At 48.2% G+C, this 19,805-nt stretch overlaps 1 protein-coding gene across 6 annotated transcripts in view; it reads right to left on the bottom strand.

Annotated features, from left to right (window-relative positions):
- The window catches only part of fyn (FYN proto-oncogene, Src family tyrosine kinase), a 58,764-nt gene that overhangs the window by 27,752 nt on the left and 11,207 nt on the right, over positions 1-19,805 (bottom strand). For 3 of the 6 annotated variants that reach the window (XM_022764307.1, XM_022764348.1, XM_022764316.1), the window contains exon 2: positions 19,505-19,575. The exons of 1 other annotated variant lie outside the window; for it this stretch is intronic. The gene's annotated coding sequence lies outside the window, so the exon portion shown is untranslated. Of the gene's footprint in view, positions 1-5,030; positions 5,103-12,572; positions 12,642-19,504; positions 19,576-19,805 lie in introns of those variants that run through there. 2 more of the 6 variants (XM_022764340.1, XM_022764332.1) reach the window with 2 other exon arrangements.

Genomic DNA, 19,805 nt, shown 5'->3' with positions numbered 1-19,805 from the left:
CAGCGTTCACGACGTGATCTAGTGCTGCCCTCTTGTCTGGGTCTCCGGTCTTTCGTTAATGCCGGCGAGGCCACGGAGAAAAAAAAAAACAAAACAAAAAACCTTCCTCTTCCAATTAAGCGCAGCAGCTCCGGACCGACTGACACGCCGTGACCGCTCTCTTTCAACATAATTACAGACCGATCCGTCAGATGGGACGCTGGTGCAGACAGAGGCCGCGGCGCCCGTCAGTGCAATCAGAGGCTGTCACAGGAGGTGGAGGAGAGAAATCCGACCGTATTATTTGTGTGTGTGTTTTTTTTGTGTCTGTGCCGAGGACTGGGACTTTTAAACTGAAAGCCATGTCTCTTCCTGTTTGGCTCTCTGAGGTGTTTCCTTTAGATTTGCCTGGTGTTATATGATAATAATTAAAGTAGAAGCGAGAGTCTGTGTCTCTCTAGGACTCTGATGTGTCAGCGGGTTCAGGAAGAGTGCAAAAATCACCTCCGTGCCGCTTGTAATCAGCTCTGTTCGACCCGTGTCAACAACCTGGCATCAAACCCACGGGGGAGCGAAATGGCCGACTCACATATGCAGCAGCGGTGCAGCAGAACACGCCGTGACGACGTGCTGTCAACCGGTGCCTGTAATCCTGTGTGACAGGACACGGAGCAGGCAGGGGGCCAGGCGGCGGCGGCGGCGGCAGCAGCAGCAGCAGCAGCAGCAGCAGTGATGCTACGCTCAGTGCAAGACTGCAGAGCATCTCTAATCGCATGTGCTCACAGCAGCAGCCAGCTCCGACTGAAACCACAAACCCCGCTCTGCATCCTGACTCTTTACATAACCCCCGACTGGCAGAGGCGGACTGGGTCGGCTTTTGGAAGGGAAACAAGTGTATTGATTCCCTCCGAGCTGGGATGAAAGCTGCTCCGATGCAGCTGTTGAATGATAATCTCTGGAGGGAAGGATGGCGACGGACGGAACGAGGCTTCTTTCGGGGAGAGAGAGAGACGGTTTAACTTCACACAGCTGATCACACGGGGCTGGACGTCACATAGAGACACACACACACACACGCACACACACGGAGTCTCTCTCACCGCTGTGATGCGTGCAGCACTGTGGACGCCCTGCGATCACCCTGACTCACATCACACATCAGTCAGTAACGCCTGCGTCTCCAGGCTCAAACACTGAAGAGGAAGGTTATTACCTCATAACATTACAGACCAATGAGTCGAAATCACTGACATTTTGGATAATGTCCAGGAATGCATGAATCAAAAGGGAAAAGTTTTACTATAGAATAAGAGGAAGGATAATGAATGTGATCAGATATTCCATGACATTTGTTTTCAATAATCAGTTGATATGATCGGTTTGATAAAAGACGGCGGCAAATAAAAGACAAGTGTCAGTGTCTGTGGGCATAATAAGTCTGCAATAACACATTGTGTAATTCAGTTACGTTGTTCTTCTCATCAGCTGTAATCAAACAGAACAATTGTTTAAGAGTCAGATTAGTGAAATCCCGTTAAACGATGATTTACTGCTCCGGCTCCGTCCTCCTCAGCCTTGTGCGGGGCCAGTTAGGGCCGACGTCGTCACTGACTGTTCCCTCTCTCTCTTTGAACTGAGGACTCTTTCATCTCTTCAACCCCCCCCCCCCCCCCACGCAGCCCCTCTCTGCTGATTAATTATTCCTCCTTCGCAGAAAAAGCCGGCACCTGCTTGCCGCTGGGGCTGTTTTGCTGCGTACTCCCCCGGTTTTTCTCGCTCCTCAGCGGGAAACAGCTCGAGAGGCAAATAAAAGTGACAACCAGAAAAACGCGAGGCGCGCCAGATCACTTCCTTAAGAGTTCCTGCAACATCTCCACATCGGGCGCCGAGAATTATTTTTACTTCTGTCAAAAATAAAAAAAAGCAGCGAACACACGACAACTTCCCTCATGATTCATATAAAAACCCCCCACCTCCTCACATGTTCCAGCCACTTTCAACTTGAAATGAATGAACCCTCGGGGAAAAACCAATTACCGAGCGGGACATGACCGGTAGGTGGAGGCCGATCTATAAATAGTTAACACGAGCGGCCACTCGCAGACACCGCGTGGACAAAATTCATTAGGTTCTTTAATTGGAGCCGAAGACCTGAAGTACCTGAAGGTGTGAAGGCCGTGATTTAAAAGGATGGAAGGTGCTGCATGTCTGCAAAAAGACGGAGGCATAAACAAAAAGGTGTCCGCCCCGAGCCACGCCCCTTATGCACGTGTCTGCGTTTGCATTCGATGGGGAGGGGGTTCATTAAAAGCCCCCCAGGGAAAGCTTTTTCCATCCCTTTAGTCATGGCAGGGCTGAGGTGGTGGAATAGTGTCTGTCTGAATGAAAACACCAGCAGAGAGGAAGCAGGGCGGGTGCAGGGTGGAGAGGCTGATTGTGGGAGCGTATATCCTGCACAAGGACACACGTCATATACTACAACTGTTTGGCATTTTAAACCTTCGCCGCTGGACACGGATCCACTTCACCTCTTTACCTGGCAGGTGCAGTAAAGAGAGCGTTGAGTCCCTGAAACCCAACAATTAGTTTTAGCATTTTTCATTTTAGCACTTCCCCGTCCCCTCGTCCCGTCGTCCGTGTGTTTTTGGTTCGATGACTGAAATGACAAGTTTTATTCTACGACATAAAATCAGCCAGTAAATACTCCGGTCCTGATTTCTAGAAGCTTTTATGTCTCGGTTGCTCACGAGTGTCTAAATGAGACTAAATGAGAGGTTGACCATTAAAAGAGTGACGCTAGCATCCGGGTTGTGCATCCCTGCAGCTCTCTATGAGACGGTCTGGCCTACAGAGGATTTCCACTGCCCATTGCTTCCTGTTGCCTAGCAACTTTAACAACACATAACTTTCTTTTACAAAAGCTTGTTTTAAGGCCCTTTGTTTTAACAGTTGTATCGTTGGCTGTTGAACTGAGCTGAACTGAGCACCTGTTGGCGCCTTCACTGCCCAGGAAAAGGATTGGAAGGAGCCTTTGAAACGGGACAGTCCACCCACGCCGCTGTGACACAATCGGTTCTCAAACGCAGCCTTTTGAAGGATGGTGCCCCTGAATTGTGACACAACTATTATGTCAGTGACGCCGCCACACAATACGATACAACTGCAGCCCACAGATAAGCTGCTGCAGTTCTGGCTCCGTCACACCAGTATTTTTATTTTTTAATGGCAACGTCTGATTTCATCAACAGAACATTTGCTAATTCATGCCGGCGTCGTGCCGTAAACTGTCTGAACAGCGGTGACCTTTAAAGGGAACAGAGAGATGCTATCATGGCAGCCGCGTGGCGCCGCCCACAAGCTGACAGCACCGCCTATTTCTACTGCTCCCATGTCTGCGAGGATCCTCTCCCTGTTGGGAGAAACAAACACGCCGTTTCTCACCCTGCCGTAGCACAGTCAGCACATCGGGAAACTAATTATTCACTTTACACCGACCTCGTGCTGCGCCGAGGAAATGGTGAACACCGAGGTGGACGGAGAGAGGGAGGGAGGCTGATAGAGAGGAGGGAAAGGAGGTGACAGGGAGGGAGGGAGGAAAGGAGGTGGGGGACAGACACTTGACAAAGGGAGCAGGGGCTAATGATGGGCTCTCACAGGCGACGCCCCCTTCACAGCCTCATCGCTGCACTCCCAGCATGCCACCCTGCCAGTGTCATGAAGCATCCCGCAGAGGGAGGGAGGGAGGAAGCCTGTTCCCAGTCAAGGCCATCCACAAACAGACAGATGGAGGGATGAACAAACCAGCGCCACAGTAACACATCCTTCCTAAAAATTACTACGAGAATTAGATACTTTTCCCAAACATTTGTTTGTTCAGTTTTTGTTTCCTGCACCAAATCAGTCGTAAACCAAACCAACCGACCATGAACTGCTTCTTCAGGTCATGAGACAAAAACGTGTTCAACACCAAACACAAAAACGTGTTCAATACGCAGATTTAAAACGAGTATATGATGAGTCACAATTTCAAACGACTCCACAAGTAGAGAAACAACAGATACGTCCTCACGGGTGAAATATGTTGTAAATGTTACAGTCACTGCTCTGAACATAAACATCACGTCTATAAAAAGTGTCTATAATCACGTCAGACTCAGCACATGTTTACACAAGTCGTATGGTTTTTTTTTTTTGCTATGAGACAAAAAGATGACTGAGGGTAACCCTGCTGGCTTCACAGCGCGGGGTCACCGAGGTCAGCTGGCACATCACAGAGGAAACGCTGCCGACATGACACGGCTGCCGCGGCAGCTGTGATCCCGGCCTCCCTAAACACTCGGCCATGCCGGCTTAACCATAATAAGAGAGAGCAGCCTCCCTTTTCTTAGGAACCGGGCGAGCAAAAGGAAAACACACACAGCTGACCAGGGACAGTTACCGAGGGGGGAACTTGGGCAGGGCTATTTTTAGTCGGCCTGAAAACTGACAACAGCTCTGTTACAACTGTAAATGATTCATGACCTCGGGACAATGTGAGTGAGACAGGAAACGTTAGAAAAAGTGGAAATTAAGTTAAAACGAAAACAAATCTTTTTTTTTTTTTTTCTTGTTTTTTTTCCTCCAATGCCAGAATACTGCAAAAACAGACTTCACCATACCTGAGCAGCTGCCACCAGCTTCCCTAAAGTCAACATTCAAGAGTCAAGCACTCCGTTTTGGCCTTGAGAAAGCATTCCTGCGACTCGAGGCCCGGCGCCTGCGACGTGCGGTTTTCAGTTTGTTTCAGGGAGGCCGGGCGCAAGCAGAGTGCACACGGCCGAGGAGCTGGGCTCCGTGTTCCACAGCACGCGTCCCTGCAGGAGGTCGGCCTGAGGATGCTCCGACCGCCGCCATTAAAAAAATCACTGAATCCACCCCCCCCTGAACTTATCACTTCCAGCGTGAGCTCCTCCGCCCATACGGGTCGCTTCCCAGTGTGGAGATGATGAAGGACACGGCCACATAGCTGCACCGTAAACACTTTATTATTATTTTTTTTAAATAATACAGACCCGACCCGTCCCCCTGCTGCACGCCTCGCCGTGTCTGTGCTTCTGCTGCGGCGAGCGAGAGGCCACACGCTTGTCTACATCTCTTCCTGCTGGCTGAGTGCAGATCACAACAACACAGGCCTCAACCACGTCTGATCCAATGATCCTCTCCGCTCCGTCTCTCTCTCTCTCTCCCTCTCTCGCGCCGCAGGAGAAGGACGCCAGCCTCTGTCCTCCCTGCTCCTGTCAGTCAGACTCCAGCTGGGCGGGGCCAGCGGTGACACCATTGTGTCAGGGCAGCTCAGTGTCAGCGGCAGCAGTGCTGGTAGGAGGAGGATGACAGCGGATACCTGACGGATCCTCTGAGGTGGAGGTGAAGAAAGCAGGGAGCCATGTTTCCCTTCATGACACTGTTCTGCTTTGGATAGCGATTAGCTCGGCTGTTAGCCGACCACGCTCTTTCTCGGCGAAACTGTCAGGATGACTGGAGAGCGGCTGTTCAGGTTGGAGGAGCGGTTGGGTGAAAGCTATAGCTGCCTAAACAATCAGTCCATCAATCGATTGGTTGATCAACAGGAAACGAACTATTGACAGATTTGGTAACAAAGAAATGAAATGTTTGGTGTCGGAGCGAGGAGAGTCACCGGGATCCGACACCGTGAAGACCGACAACCTGCACCTGTAGTGAGTGCTGCAAAACACTGTACGGAGTATTGATCCGCTGAAGACCCTCAGGACAAAATGCACCAGCAGTTTTTGTTCAACGTGTTTTTATATAAAACTCACCACAGCGATCAAAGGTTTACAGTGAGTAATTCTTTCACTTCATTCAGCAGCTGTTTCCTGACGGGCTGCAGTCACCAAACTGAAATTCACCTGTTTCCTGTTTCCCTCGTGATAGGAGAATAAATCATCCTAATGATGTTCGGATGAGAAGTACTAGGAAATACTAAAAGTGGATGATAGGAAAGTGAGAAATGTCTGAGTCAGCTTGGATTTTACTTGGAACGATCACTGCACGATCACTGCGGCCAAAAGAAATCACGATAACGATATAATCGCGATATCTAGAGAAGACTTTGGGCAAATGAATTCGAATGCTAAGCTAACATGACGCTAGTTAACATTAGCTATGACAATCTGCTGCTTGATAACCTTAAAATATTGATGTAATGAGTTTAGAGGAGGGATTCAGACTGTTTACTATCAGTCAGACTCACTGAGGGTTCAGCTCTGCCTTCCCCTCTCTCCCTTGTGTTTCCACCGACTTCCTCTTAGAGGAGTTTCCTGTTTGTCCGTCTCTCTGTTTGTGTGTGTGTGTGTGTGTGTGGACGTGCTGGGTGTGGCTTCCTGGTCCCCTGCTCACCGCCAATTCCCCCCGTACGCACCTGAACCTGATCACCTTGCTGCCGCAGTATATCCACCCCCAGCTCTTCACTCAATGTGTGTTTGGATGCTGACTAACTCCTGTTTGCCTCAGCTTCACCTCTGCCTCGTCTCCAGCACCTGTACGCACCACCTGCACCGCCGCCTTCCACCACCCCGGCCTGGTCCACCTCTCTGCCGCCTGTCCTGCCCAACTGCCTCTTCAGCTTTACTAAAAATCATCTAAAATCATCTAAAATCAACTGTCTCTGTGTTTGATTTCTGTATTTGTGGCCAAAACAAAAACTTTATTGAACATAACATAATTTACTTTCTATGACGGAGTTTTAGAGCCACAAAAAAAAATCTGAAATTCTGAGAATAACATCGTAATATTTGGACTTTTTTCTTTCATATGATTTTATTCTCAAAATGATCCTAATACTCCGTCGTAACAACCTTTCAGTTATTTTTCAATTCTTTACCAGACAACACAAAGTATGTTCTTTTTTTTTTAAACATTTTAGAGACTAATCAATTATAACAGACAAAATATTTTGGTGCTTATTCTTGTCACAGCGCTTTAAAGCTATCTGGGTCAATATGTGCAGGCGACTTCCCAATACATCTTATATGCCCTTTTTTTTTTTACAGCAAGGTAATAAAAGTCCCAGATGCTCTGTGGATTATTTGCTTCCTCTGGTCTGGCTCTGTTTTATTGGAACAAGAAGAAAGAAGCAGAAAGTAAAAGGAGAGGGCCTGCGACCCTTCATTAAATGGCCTACAAGGTTACAAACATGTCAGCCAGAGGTGCAGAATGGAGTGAGCTGCTTGATGTGAGCCCTGCGGACGTGTGCTGACAGCTGACCTTCTGTTAATAATGCAGCTGTGGCCACGACTTGACCTGGCAGCCCCCACACACTCTCTCCCTCTCTCTCTCCCTCTCTCTCCTTTTGGGCTTCGGATGAATCAACACCAACACACAAGATGCTGCCTCCTCTCTCCTCGCTCAAATATTCATCTGCTCCCTCCGAGGAAACCGTCAATTATCTTTGCATTTCGCTGCTTTTTGCCTCCGCGCTACGAGACAGGAAAGCTTCCACTTTAAATTCACTTTCAAATTTAGTTGCATGTGTGATTTTCTCATTCACAGCAAATGCAACGAGCGTAGAAACGATCTCTGTTTTAGTACATCGAGTAAACAAGTGGATTATATTAATGCCGTTGCTCCTCTGGTTCGACTCTTCCAGGTGCTGGTTTGTCTCCAGCGGACACTCGTCACAACGGAGACAGACACACCAGTGACTGAAGGGAAACAATGACCTGTAATGAACACGATGATTGTGAATACTCTCAACGACAATCCATCCAAGCAGCATTTAAAACATGGCCGTGTGTGAATGTGTGGTTCATCAGTCTGCTGAGCGTCTCTCACTGACACGGCACAACGAAGAAAAAGACAACCTACTGTACGGCCCGGTTCACGTGGTGTTAAAGCCTCTCGTCTCAGCAGCAGAAGAAGTGGCTGATACCGAGTGTCACCCTCACAACACGCACTCAAAACTCACCACTGAAACAGACCCGCGTCTCAGAGCTGTCACATGACCCGCCACATGTATGTGCTGGAAACATCCACTGATGCTTCCGCTGCACAAACAGACACATATCCTCCCTGTTCTCTACAGTATTATTCATCATCTGGGGTTTGACCCTCTCTTTTAATTAAACCACCTCGTCGTCTTCTTCTTCTTCTGCGCCGGGTTAACGTAGCGCCGCCACAACTACTAATATTTGCATTATGTGAGTGATTGGAAACGTGCATTGATTTGCATTTTCCTTTACAGATTATCTTGAAAGTTATCCAGCTATCACAGACGTCATGATGTCGTCCCGATGTTTGTTGCTTTTGCTGCGGTGGCAGCAGCTGGAGCTCGATCCTTTTCGCCGTGCAGACATTTGATATCTCCCTGAAACACCGTCACCTGTTCCCATTGAAGCTCGTCTCTGTTTCATTAAAGAAAAGTACAAAGTTTTGAGCCGAGTTTGGCTCCAGGTGCCGTGGAAACGATTCTCTGTGAAGCGAGAGGTGCGCTGCACGTCCTTTGGGAGGTTTAATACTCACGGAGATCTGGATATAATTCACAGTTCCCTCGGTGTTTGGATCGTACGACATTTGACTGTGAGCCAGAGAAAGACAAATGACTGTACTGATCAACAGTTTAAGTGTCACCTTTCAACTTACGATGATGAATGAAATACAGCGGAAAGCCCGAGTGTCAAGACATCCTCAGATTACTGAGGCTGCTGATTGTGCGCTCCACAGGAAACAGGAGGAAATGAACCATTGTTAGAACACGTCGCTGCAATTCCTCCAGCTCCTCGACACTCGGGGCGGCGGTGTCAGAGTCTTCTGCATTCAAACATCATAATATCAGAAAATAAACTGCACGGACGGCGAGGAGCGTATCCAAACACCGACGCCGGTAGAAGCAACTTCCTACTGGAGCCATCCACGTTAAATACACACGGCCTTTCACCGATGCAAGGCACCGAAGATGACACATTTACAAGCATGGATAGAAAAGACCACAGGCTGTGACCTCAGTTTGACAACAACACTGACAACTAACTAACTAACTGAAGATAAACCAAAGGCCAACCGACCAGAACCGCCTCCTCCTGGTCGTCTGCCTCCGCCACTCAGACTCGTTCCTGGTTACATCCCTGTTTATCCACAGTCATTTAAAATATGAACCATTTGTGTGAAATTTTGTTAAAAGCTATGGGCAAAAGTGTTTTGTGAGGTCACAAACACCTTGACCTTTGACCTCCAAAGTCTAATCAGTTCATCCTCGAGTCCAAGTGAACATTCGTGCCAAATATGAAGAAGTTCAGTCGAGGCGTTACGGAGATATCGTGTCCACGGGAGCGGGACGGACGGACGGACAACCATGAGGGCAATATGGCGGCGGCGGCGGCATAGAAAACGAAAGCCGTGTAACTGAGCGGTTCAGCTCGTTGGTGCAGCTCCTGCCTGCTGGTGTGCAGGTGTGAAGACGGTGCAACACTCTGAGTGAATCCCCTCATCGCTGCGACTGTCTACAGGATGTGGCTGAAAGCCTCAAATACACCTTGAAGTTGTGTTAAGTTTCCATTCACTTCTCTGAGCACAATGTCGTGGGACAGCTGTGTAATAACATGGCTCAGCCCCAAAACGCTGAAAATAAACCCCCCCACTCCTTCCATTCGCAGGAAGGCAGATCTGCTGATGAAGTGACTTACAGCCGAGTCGATCGTTCACTCTATAAATAGAGCGAAGACGCCTCTGTGTCCTGCTGCTGCTGCTCTCTGCCTTTCGTCCTCACAGTTTCCCTACGAATGACTCGGCCGACCTGGAGTCAAACAAGGCCGCACGGCTCTGACTCTGACTCACGCTGCTCGTCACCCCCCCCCCCCCCCCCCCCCCCCCCCCCCGAAGACCGTTCACATGTGAAGATATTCTGCCTTGCCCTCTATTGCAGGGTTCGATGAATGAGTTTGAAACTTCCCCAATCCTGCAGGTGAAAAGAAGGGACTGCACTGTCTTTCACAGTAACCTAAAGTCTCTGGTGGCGTTTTCACACACTGACAACGACCGGGAGCAAAAATCAAACCTTGCAGATTTGTTTTCTGAACTCACAGACGGTGCGTTTACTGTAATAACCACCAACTCACTTTTGAACCCACTTCTTAAAGCGGTTAAAGTTTTCTCTGCTGCTGAACGTGGTCGAAGATCCTCCATGACAAAAGATGACACATTACAAGCAGCGCCAGTGGTTAAGAAATGGTACGCACTTCCTGTCTCAACCCAGCTCAATCATAATGATGATAAGTTTTATTATGCAAAGAAATACAAGTTTAATTTCAGTTTTAACTTTTAATTCACGGTTTCCTGAAGCAGAACCGACGGAGCGAAGAGAGATCTGCTGTGAGATCTCATGGGAGTTTGTTACTGACACAGAAACAGGTTTCCAATAAAGTTTCCTCCTGATCCGTCTGAAAAATGTGATTTTAGTGTCTGAAGATCTGTAGCTTGAGATGTGGTGGCGTTGCCGTTTTTGCGTTTACAGGAAGAGACTGGAGGCTACAGCGACTCGCTATCGGTAAAGAGACGAGGATGGGCCGCGGCTAGCTGGTTAGCATGCTAGCTTCAGTAGAAGGAAAAGATGCAAAAGAGACAAGAGTGAACATTGCTGTTGTTTTCCAGATGAAGTGAACAGCCGCTAATGCTAACGTTAGCTATGAAGCAGTAGCAAAACTTAAATAATTGCTCCTTTAAAAGTTATTTCCGACAGACTTGCGCATCTTTATACACAAACTGCTTTAACGCCATTTTTTCCTCACTCTCTTTTAAGGAAGTGCTGCACACATTAAAATGGTATCAGAGCGTGTAGTGAAGTGTGTGTGTGTGTGTGTGTGTGTGTGTGTGTGAAGGACAGCAGATAAACCTCAGAGGGTGACATCACACGTGCCCTTCAGAAAGCAGGATTTACCTCCTAAGCAGATGAGGCACGGTTGCCCATCGCCGACCCGACACAGCGATCTGTCTCTATAGCCCCGTTGCTAGGTTACCACATTCCCGAGCACAGTGAGGGTGTGTGGGTCCTTGCTCTGCTGGCAGAGTCTGGGGGAGTTTGTAAATGACGCGGTGGCCGTGATGATTTAAGAGGCTGTGAGTGACGGAGGACGAGGAGACACGACTGCTTCAAATATTTATCTCTCGTCTCTGCGAGAGTGTGTGTGTGTGTGTGTGTGTGTGTGAGTCGGTGACCCTCTGACTCGCCTCCGAGGAGACGACGTGATCCAGCTGTGACTCCCGCGTGCAGCCGCCGGACTCGGCGCAGCACGCCGCAGCACACAGAGCAGCGGCAGCGTCTAGACAGCACCCAGACTCAGAAACGCCCCCGCTGCTCAGCACCTCCAAAGAGGATTGTGTTCCGGCGGGGGATAATCTTTAAGGCTCATCATTCTTTGTCTTCAAATGGTTTATATGGATGATATGGATGGGTAACACACACACACACACACACACACACACACACACACACACACACACACACTGAACTGCAAGAACACCAATATCACAAACTGAGAGCTGCGACTTCAAATTAAAAACATTAAAAAACTATTTATCACCGACGCGAACAAAGAAAATCACAATCTGGATGATAAATCGATATTAAATGTTATCGCTTTGCCAAATTCTGCTGTCACACAAATTGTAATAAAAAAACAAATTAAATCAAAAGTTGTTTGTTTTATATTTTATACAATTCGCTGGTAAAGAGGAAACTTTGGCCTGATGTCGGCCGGGAGAGAAAAGGTCAGGGGTCACCGCACATTCACACCAGTAAGAATTATCCTCTGGAGGCCATGAATATAACGTAGTCGCTGGAACATCCTGCTGAGAGTGTAACGAGCCCAGAATCCATCACTGGGAATAACTGACCACTGGGGGGGGGGGGGGGTTCCCGGGGGGGGGGGGGGGGCTTCCTGTGTGAGATTGATTGACCGTCAATCACGGTTCAATCATGTGAAGCCATGTGAAAAGCAACGCGGCCTGTCAGTCTCGCAGCAGCAGAGCTCGCTCTCCTCTGACGTCACGCACAACCAGCCCCAGTTAAAACATCTATAAATAGTTTTATATATCAAACGCAAGATCCTCCAACGCTATTGATCAGTGTGTGAATCTGGACCCTGGTTTCCATCTCTTGGCCATCAAAGTTACTCTTTAAAAATCAATGCTCTCTCCGTCTGACGGAGGCTTTTTCTCCGGTGTAACCTTAGACACTGGAGCTCGTGTTCATTCTCCGCCTCTCAAACAGCAGTAACATCATACGAGGGAGTCGGGCCTGATGCAATTTACCCCCCGTTGTGTTCCTCGGTTTGTATTTAGGCCGCAGCACAACGCAGCAGGTGATCAATCAGCTGATAACGGTGCGACGGACCGCTGCCACAGAGTCAGTCTACTGCGTTAAATATAAATACGTTCATTTTCATAAATGTGTTGTGGTTTCCTGCTGTGCTGCGCCACGGCAACACTACTTTTGTACAGAGTTAAGTCTTGAAATTAAAGTTATAATTTGTCATTTTTCCACATTAAAGCGTCTAAAAACAACAAACCTCATGTTTCTACATGTTGTTGAGTTGTGTTCTTACATTATCCCCCAGAGAAACGGTAACGGTGCGTCTCATTGGTCGCCTGTCAGTGACATCATACTCCTGACTGACTTCGTGTTTTGTTTCTGACTTCCAAGTCTGCAGAATGAGGCTGCAGAGGGAGAAATGGCATGAATTTAGCTGGTTAAAGACGAGGAAGTAGAAGTCCTGGACACTGGATCTGGCTTTGGAAAGGTAATGAAAGGTCAGTGTGAGTTACACACCTGGGACACTGGTAGAAAGAGAGTGTGAGGTAAAGTTAGTTCTACCCACAACTCTGACTTGAATTAACGAGCGTCTGGCGTTAATTTAAATATGTCGTATATTATTTACTGAAAAGATCTCTACAGGTCTGACGTCAGTTTACAGTGTAAACGGTAAACAGACTTGCACTTACATCGAGCTTCTCCAGTCTTAACGACCAATCACGTCGCTTCACACTGGAAGCCACGTTCACCCATTCACTCACATTCAATCTGCGTTTTTCTACCATTCACAGACACTCACACACCAGGTTCAGTGTCTTTCTCAGGGACACTTCAAAATGCAGACAGGAGGAGGCGGGAATCAAACCGCCGGCATGTGTTCCTGCTCGCTCTCAGGTCGTGCTGCTTTCAGAGAAGTGTTAAAGCTCAACCTGAAACGATTTAGGAGGAAGTCACTGTGTGTGCTAACAGACAGACAGGATGAGGCTCCGTCCTCCTCCTCCTCCTCCTCCTCCTCCCATCAGCAGCTGTAAATCAGCTGAGCAGCGGGCCTCTCCCAGCAGTCAAAACACGGAGGTTAAAGTAGCACTAATTCCTGTGAGGATGCTCATTAAGCCGCTGGCTTAGTCCCTGGGGACCCAAGGCCGACATATGGCCACAGCCCAATGGCCCCCCCCCCCCCCATTATAATTAAAACCACGTCGCCGCTAAACCTCCAACATGTGGAGCGCTGATGGAAACTGCAGCCAGTTATTGACAGTCCAGACTGCCCCGAGCAGAGGAAGCCAGGGCAACATCCGAAGCGCTGGCACCATTTAACAGCACCGAGCCACATGACCACCTTCAGCCAGCGCACGAGTAAATAACACATAATGAGCTGGGGACGCTGGGAAGAATCAAAGTGCAGTCCATGTGGTGAATTCAGATAAACGAAGCTCTGTGAAGTGACTTCTACGCCTGATGGGATTTATGGGGTTTTCCCGCTCCGGAGGGTTTTCCTTCGCTGGATCGATGGCCTTCGTGCCCGCGTGGGTTCAGCTAATTTTAAAAAATAAAAAAACCACAAATGTTTTTTGGAAGTGAGCTTTTCAGTGCGGCCACGGCCGAGTGAAAGACTCCATTGTCGGCCTCTGTGCAGCCGTGTCCATAATAAGCCCGTCCGAGTGTGAAGCCATCACAGCTGCAGCGACAATGTACCTGTCACGGCTCTCAGCGGCCGGCCCGTAAGTCTACAGCTTGTCAATGAGCCGCTACAGCTGCTGTTGTTCCGGCCGCCTGATTCCCCACCTCTGCTTTTTTCAAACTGGCCAATTAAAATGTTAATTTTATTCTCCTTGGCCGTATGGCGGCCTCGAGGTTTGGACTGCACGCACGTAGACAGGAAGCTCACCTAGCCTGGCATTTCTGCAGTGGAGATTTACAGCAAAGATACGAGGGTGCAGTGACATGTGACCGGCCAGTAATCAATCAGTCATATTATTACTGCCCCCAGTAACGAGTAGGGATTGACAGCAGTTTGTTGCTCTTCCTGCAGATGCTAGTTGTCCGAAGTTCAAACTCCGGCGGCTGAGAGACGAGGGCAGGAGACAGGAGCCGCAAAATGGACGTAGAAGTGACGGACTATTTGAGGTCGAGGTCGAAGGACAGAACTCCGACCCCATCCAGCTCACCTGCGGAGCGACAGTCTGATCAGAGAAGCTGCTGTTAATGAGATATAATCATTATTTCACTTCGGACCTTGGTTAATATATCAGGGCTTTAATAACAAAACAGGAAGCTACAAAATCACCCTAAATGTGCGATGTTTCATGTTTTGTAAAACCATTAAATACTCCCTGCTTCTCTTATGAGAAAATACTTTAGTTAAAAATCGTCAGAGATTATTGTTTATAAAGAGGTTTGATTGTTGACGCCTGTTCCAATAGAGAAAGTAACTCATTACTCTTCCTGAGTAACTGGCCCAACGCTGCATGTGACAAGATAAAATTAAACAGCAAGAAAACGTTGCAGGAAGGAGAAGAAGAGTCCGAGACGCTCAGTGAGTAAAGAGTGAAGTCAGTCATTAATGCTCTGCAGCAGATGTGTTGAAGGTGGGCGAGTCAGTAAAACAGGATGAGGTTATGGTATTGTACCATCTGCACAGTAGGCTCTCTCTCTCTCACACACACACACACACACACACACACACACAGACACACACACACACATCCTGTAAACAGCAGAACAACAAGCTGCATCCAGCTCGCAGTCTGTGAACTTTAAACCAAGTTGCTTCCCCCCCTCTAAACAAACAAAGTAAATCAGCATCAACAGACGACACGCTGCATAAATATCCAGGTTCCAAACATCAGCCCCCTCTGCACGTGCCCCCCCACCCCCACCCCCACCACCAGAGGGTTAAATGACAGACGCTCCAGCTTCCTACGCCCATCTGGGTCTATTTTTACTGGAGGTAAGGAGGCGCTGATGAGGTGGTCGATCATCTCATCTCCTCTTGCTCCTACACTTTGTTCCACAGAGTGAGCGCAGCATTGCACAGAACTTAAAGTCAAACTTTGAATATTATTTAAAAACAAACAACAAAGCAAACAAACACAGACTCTGAGGAGAAATCCATCCTAAAAAAAAAAAAAAAAAAAAGCTGCTGTTGGCAAACAAACCTGCCACTTTCAGGCCCATTTTTGCTGCGTGGATGCATGTTTTTATTTTTAGATATTTCTAGCACATTGTTCTACAACCGTTCGGAGGAATGAAGAGACAAAAATACCAACTTCTGCTCTGGAAGTAAACAGATCCCAGTGCAGTGCAGTGAGATTCAGAGTGAGGAGCAAACAAACTTTACTTCACCAGCTGGAAGTAACCGCAGGGATTTTGGGATTTTTCTGACTGAACTTTGGAAAATGTAGGAAAAAGGTTAGTGAGCTTTAACGTCAGTTGGGTGAAAAAACTAAAGGAAAAACTGGAACATAAACATAATGAATGAAAGTGGTTAAATACAAGCAAACGGTCACGTGTGGATCGACTTGTTGATTGAAGGCGTAGTCGCTCTGCGTATCACTGCTAACAGTAGGTGGGGAGGTTAGTTTGCAATCTGCCTATAAACGCAGAAGAAGAAGAAGAAGAAGAAGAAGAAGAAGAGTACACTTGGTGTTCACATTTTAAATTGCAGTCTGCTTCCATGAACCATGTGGTCGCATGAGGCGTACTTCAGAGCCACCTTCCCTCGCCACACAGTGCTGTGACACAGAGCTCTGACGCTGTGGTGGAGGCTCAGGGTGGATCGACACCTTAGCAAATGATGCGGTTCGAATTTATTTTCCGCTTTCCCACACTTTCAAAACTTTAATTCTGACGTCATCGCACTTAGACTAAAGATCCCTTCGCCCACATTCGCCCGAGCCAATCAGTCTCTGGTTGCTGTTAAACCACCGCTGCATACCTGTCATTCAGACCTCCCACCTTCCACCTGCTGACTCTACGCCACCACCAGCAGCATGGTGAGGGATCCTGTCCTACCTCCTACCTTCTTTGGGTCGCTTCTCATCATCTACTTTCCTCTGTTTCTACCTCAGTAAACACAGTCACCACATGGTGACTCCTTATTGAAATGCAGGTGTTGAGGAATTCATTGTATAATAATCCTTCCACATCATCAATAAATCAACTGAAGGTCAGATTTTCCTCCTTAAACGCTCCTTCGTGAGTGACCCTGAATATTCACATTCACAGCAGCACACACATTATTCTGCAGGATGTGTGTCGGCACATGAAGATGTCACACACAGATACGGTTTCTGCAACCCTGAAGTCACAGTCACGGCGGGGACGCTGAAATATCTCTGTCCCCGCCTGCTGACGGAGGATCCCAGGATCCTTTGCACCGCAGCGGCACTTTGATGTTTCCCTGAGCTGACGTCTCTCAGCGGCGTCCGCTGCTGCTGCTGCTAATTCGCTGATGTTTCCACTCTCTCATGCACAGCACCTTCAGCGCGGCGAGGGAGAGGATGAGAGAAAGCTCTGACGTGAGTGGATCTGATGGTCAACACAGAGCGCTCTGTCTATACAGCAGGCGACATAACAGCCATCGATGCTCAAGAGCTGCTGGTGATGTGTCACGCTGAGGTTTCAAGAGCCACTCAAAAATCCAAGATGGCCGCCATTTATGCCTTTTTTTCGCAATAAATTCATCCACCGTTTTCTATTATTGCTCAAAAAGAAAAAAAGAAGCTTGCTAACTAGCCTAACGCTAGCGAGTTAGCCTAGCGAGCTAATGTTAAGACAAGTTAACAAGTAGACTGTCGACTCTTGCAGAACCTTTGGTTTGTCATTCATAATAAATGTGTTTAATGGAGAAGTTTTCACATCACATATTTGATCCCGTTGGTAAAATTCTGTGGCAGAAGTGGCTGATGGGATTTTTCTAATGAAAGGCCCCAGAGGGAGAGACATGTTTCTGCGCTTGTGCCCGCTGCTCTAACAGCACAGTACGCCCCGTGTCAGCTTTGCTGGGTGCACTTCGGTGTGAAGCCGAGAGCCTGAGCAGATCACTTCATTAGGCGGGGGGGGGGAAGCCAGCAGATGTAAAATGCCACCAGATGTTTCAAACTCCGCTAAACTGCAAAAAAACTGCGTTCATTAACGGCATCACTCCGACCGACTGGGAACCACAATGGAGCCACAGTCTGAGGGCAACGCTGACATTTCAGTGAATAGTTGCACAGCCCACACTGGCACAGTCATTATCGTGGAGGTAACAAGCAGGGAGGAGGAGGGGGGGGGGGTTGAACACTCAGCTTTGAAGCTGCAAGGAGGCAAACGGCGAACACAAGTATGTTTGTCTCATGGCTGCGAATAATTCTAGCAATGAATATCAATGTCGGGATAATGTGAGGATAATTACCACTGTGCTGCTTCGCTCCTCTTTCTGCACAACGCAGGAACTCGCAGAGAGAGTCATGAAAACATGATTGGAATCAGTGACTCATTTTCTGCTTCTCACCAGCCTACAACACCACCCACCCAGAAACACACACACACACACACACACACACACACACACACACACACCTGCTCCACGCTCACACAGTAAGTGTTCTTGATGTGCTACCGCAGCAGATCTGCAGAGCGTCCTCTGACGCCTGCTGTGATCTTGTGGCGCGTCTTCCTCGCCACGGCCGCCTCACACGCCGAGAGGCTCTTCTTCCTAAAAACACTGAGTCACTCGCAAATTCCGCTCCGAAACGAGGCCCGAGACACGCGGCAGAGGCGACGTGGGAAACCGGAGCACGCGTAATAAAGGAGCTATTAGCGCAGCGACGGCTGAGCCTGTAGAATGAATACACCTCCTATGGGTGTCGAACGCTCAGCTGACTCCTTGTTCAGTTGTTTCCACCAGCCCATTGGTGAAGTCAATGGTTGCAGAGCAAGTGAAGCTCACTAACAGCTGGTCTCGGGCTGGTCTCCATAGAAACTGACCTGCGATTTGGATACTGCACTCGGCCGTATTGCGATTTCGATTACTGTTACGATTTAATCCAACATATGACTAAAGACAAAGACTGAGCTGGGGTTTGTAAAATCATCACTCAGAGAGAAAGTTAGAAGAGACAATGACTATCTTTTTTTTTACATCATCTCTCAGCCTCCGTTGTCAGGGTAACAAACTGCTGCTCCACCTCTCTGCCACAGAGAGTGTGAGGTCATACTGATGACTCTCTTCTATGGAAAATAGCTGAACTTTGTCACTAGGTGCTTTTTTGAAAAACTGGTCATTAACGCTCTGAGGTCGACGGATGTTTCTATTCATATCTTTGTGGTAATAGAGCGTGGAGATATGGTTCAATGTTGTTAAAACCTGTGGACTCTCAACTTTCTGCTTCACATTCTCTTGTGAGATTGTACATGAGTGAAAGCCGCAGCTGGAAGGCCTCGAAGCAGGCCTCTAAAATTTAGTGAAAGCAGAGTGAGAGACAAACGCTTCGACTCCGTGATATTACAAAATCTCATTTAAGGCATTTATTATACATTTATCTACGATTTCACTCATATATTTTATATGAGCCTGAGACTTTAACACATTTCAGTTCATCCACATCAGTAATTTGGAGAATTTCAAAAACCAGGCTTCAGTTTTTCATCCTTCGGGTTGACCTCACATTAACCCCCGCGGCCCAGTCCGGCCCGACCTCACTGCGGCGCTGCGGCTCCGAGATGGAGGCGGCAGCAACAGACAGCTGCGTGAAGACATGAAGGAATCCAACACTTTAGCTCTCAGCCGTCTTCATGGGTCGTCCTGTAACAACATCCACGTGCCGCTCCAGTGACTAAGGACACGCGAGGTGGCAGTTTAGGACTGAAACACCTGCAGCCAACGTTAACGCACCACAGGTACGTGTTCGTGCTAGAGACAGCAGATCGGCCTCTGGCAAACAATCTCAGCTACTGATGGCCAGCTGGTGGGAATCTGTGTGTGTGTGTGTGTGTGTGTGTGTGTGTGTGTGTGTGTGTGTGTGTGTGTGCGCTCCACTATCCCCATGACCCACATGCATTCGAAGACAAGGAAAATCCTCCAGAACGAGCATGTGTTACCGTCCGTCCATCTGCCGTCAGTGTGTACACAAGGTTATTCTCATATGGTGATGTGATGCGAGTAAACACGCCTGAACCCATCCACGTGTGTGTGTGTGTGTGTGTGTGTGTGTGTGCGGAGTGTGTGCAGCGTCGTACCTCTGGTTTTCAGCGTTTCAGGATCTTTATTTCCTCCACATTGCTTTGTTGCGCCGCCAAAACAAGAGGCCCTGCAGGGACACACAGATGCTCAATTATTAATCGTCCCCATTCAATAAAACATGGATATCAACTGCGTGTGCCAACCGCCGTCATTCACGCTTCTTTGTGAAAATAGGTCTTGGCGAAACTTTCCCAGAATGCTTCAGGACGACGCCAAGGGACTGTCGGCCTTAACTTCTATAAGTGCGGCTTTTTGTGACCCATCGTCATGGTGATCAAACACCAAACAGTGCGATAA

Source organism: Seriola dumerili, unplaced genomic scaffold (genome assembly GCF_002260705.1).
Source record: "Seriola dumerili isolate Sdu_G_001 unplaced genomic scaffold, Sdu_1.0 BDQW01000025.1, whole genome shotgun sequence".
Lineage (NCBI taxonomy): Eukaryota > Metazoa > Chordata > Actinopteri > Carangiformes > Carangidae > Seriola > Seriola dumerili.
The sequence above is the reverse complement of the archived record's forward strand: the minus strand, read 5'-3'. Positions and strand labels throughout refer to the sequence as shown.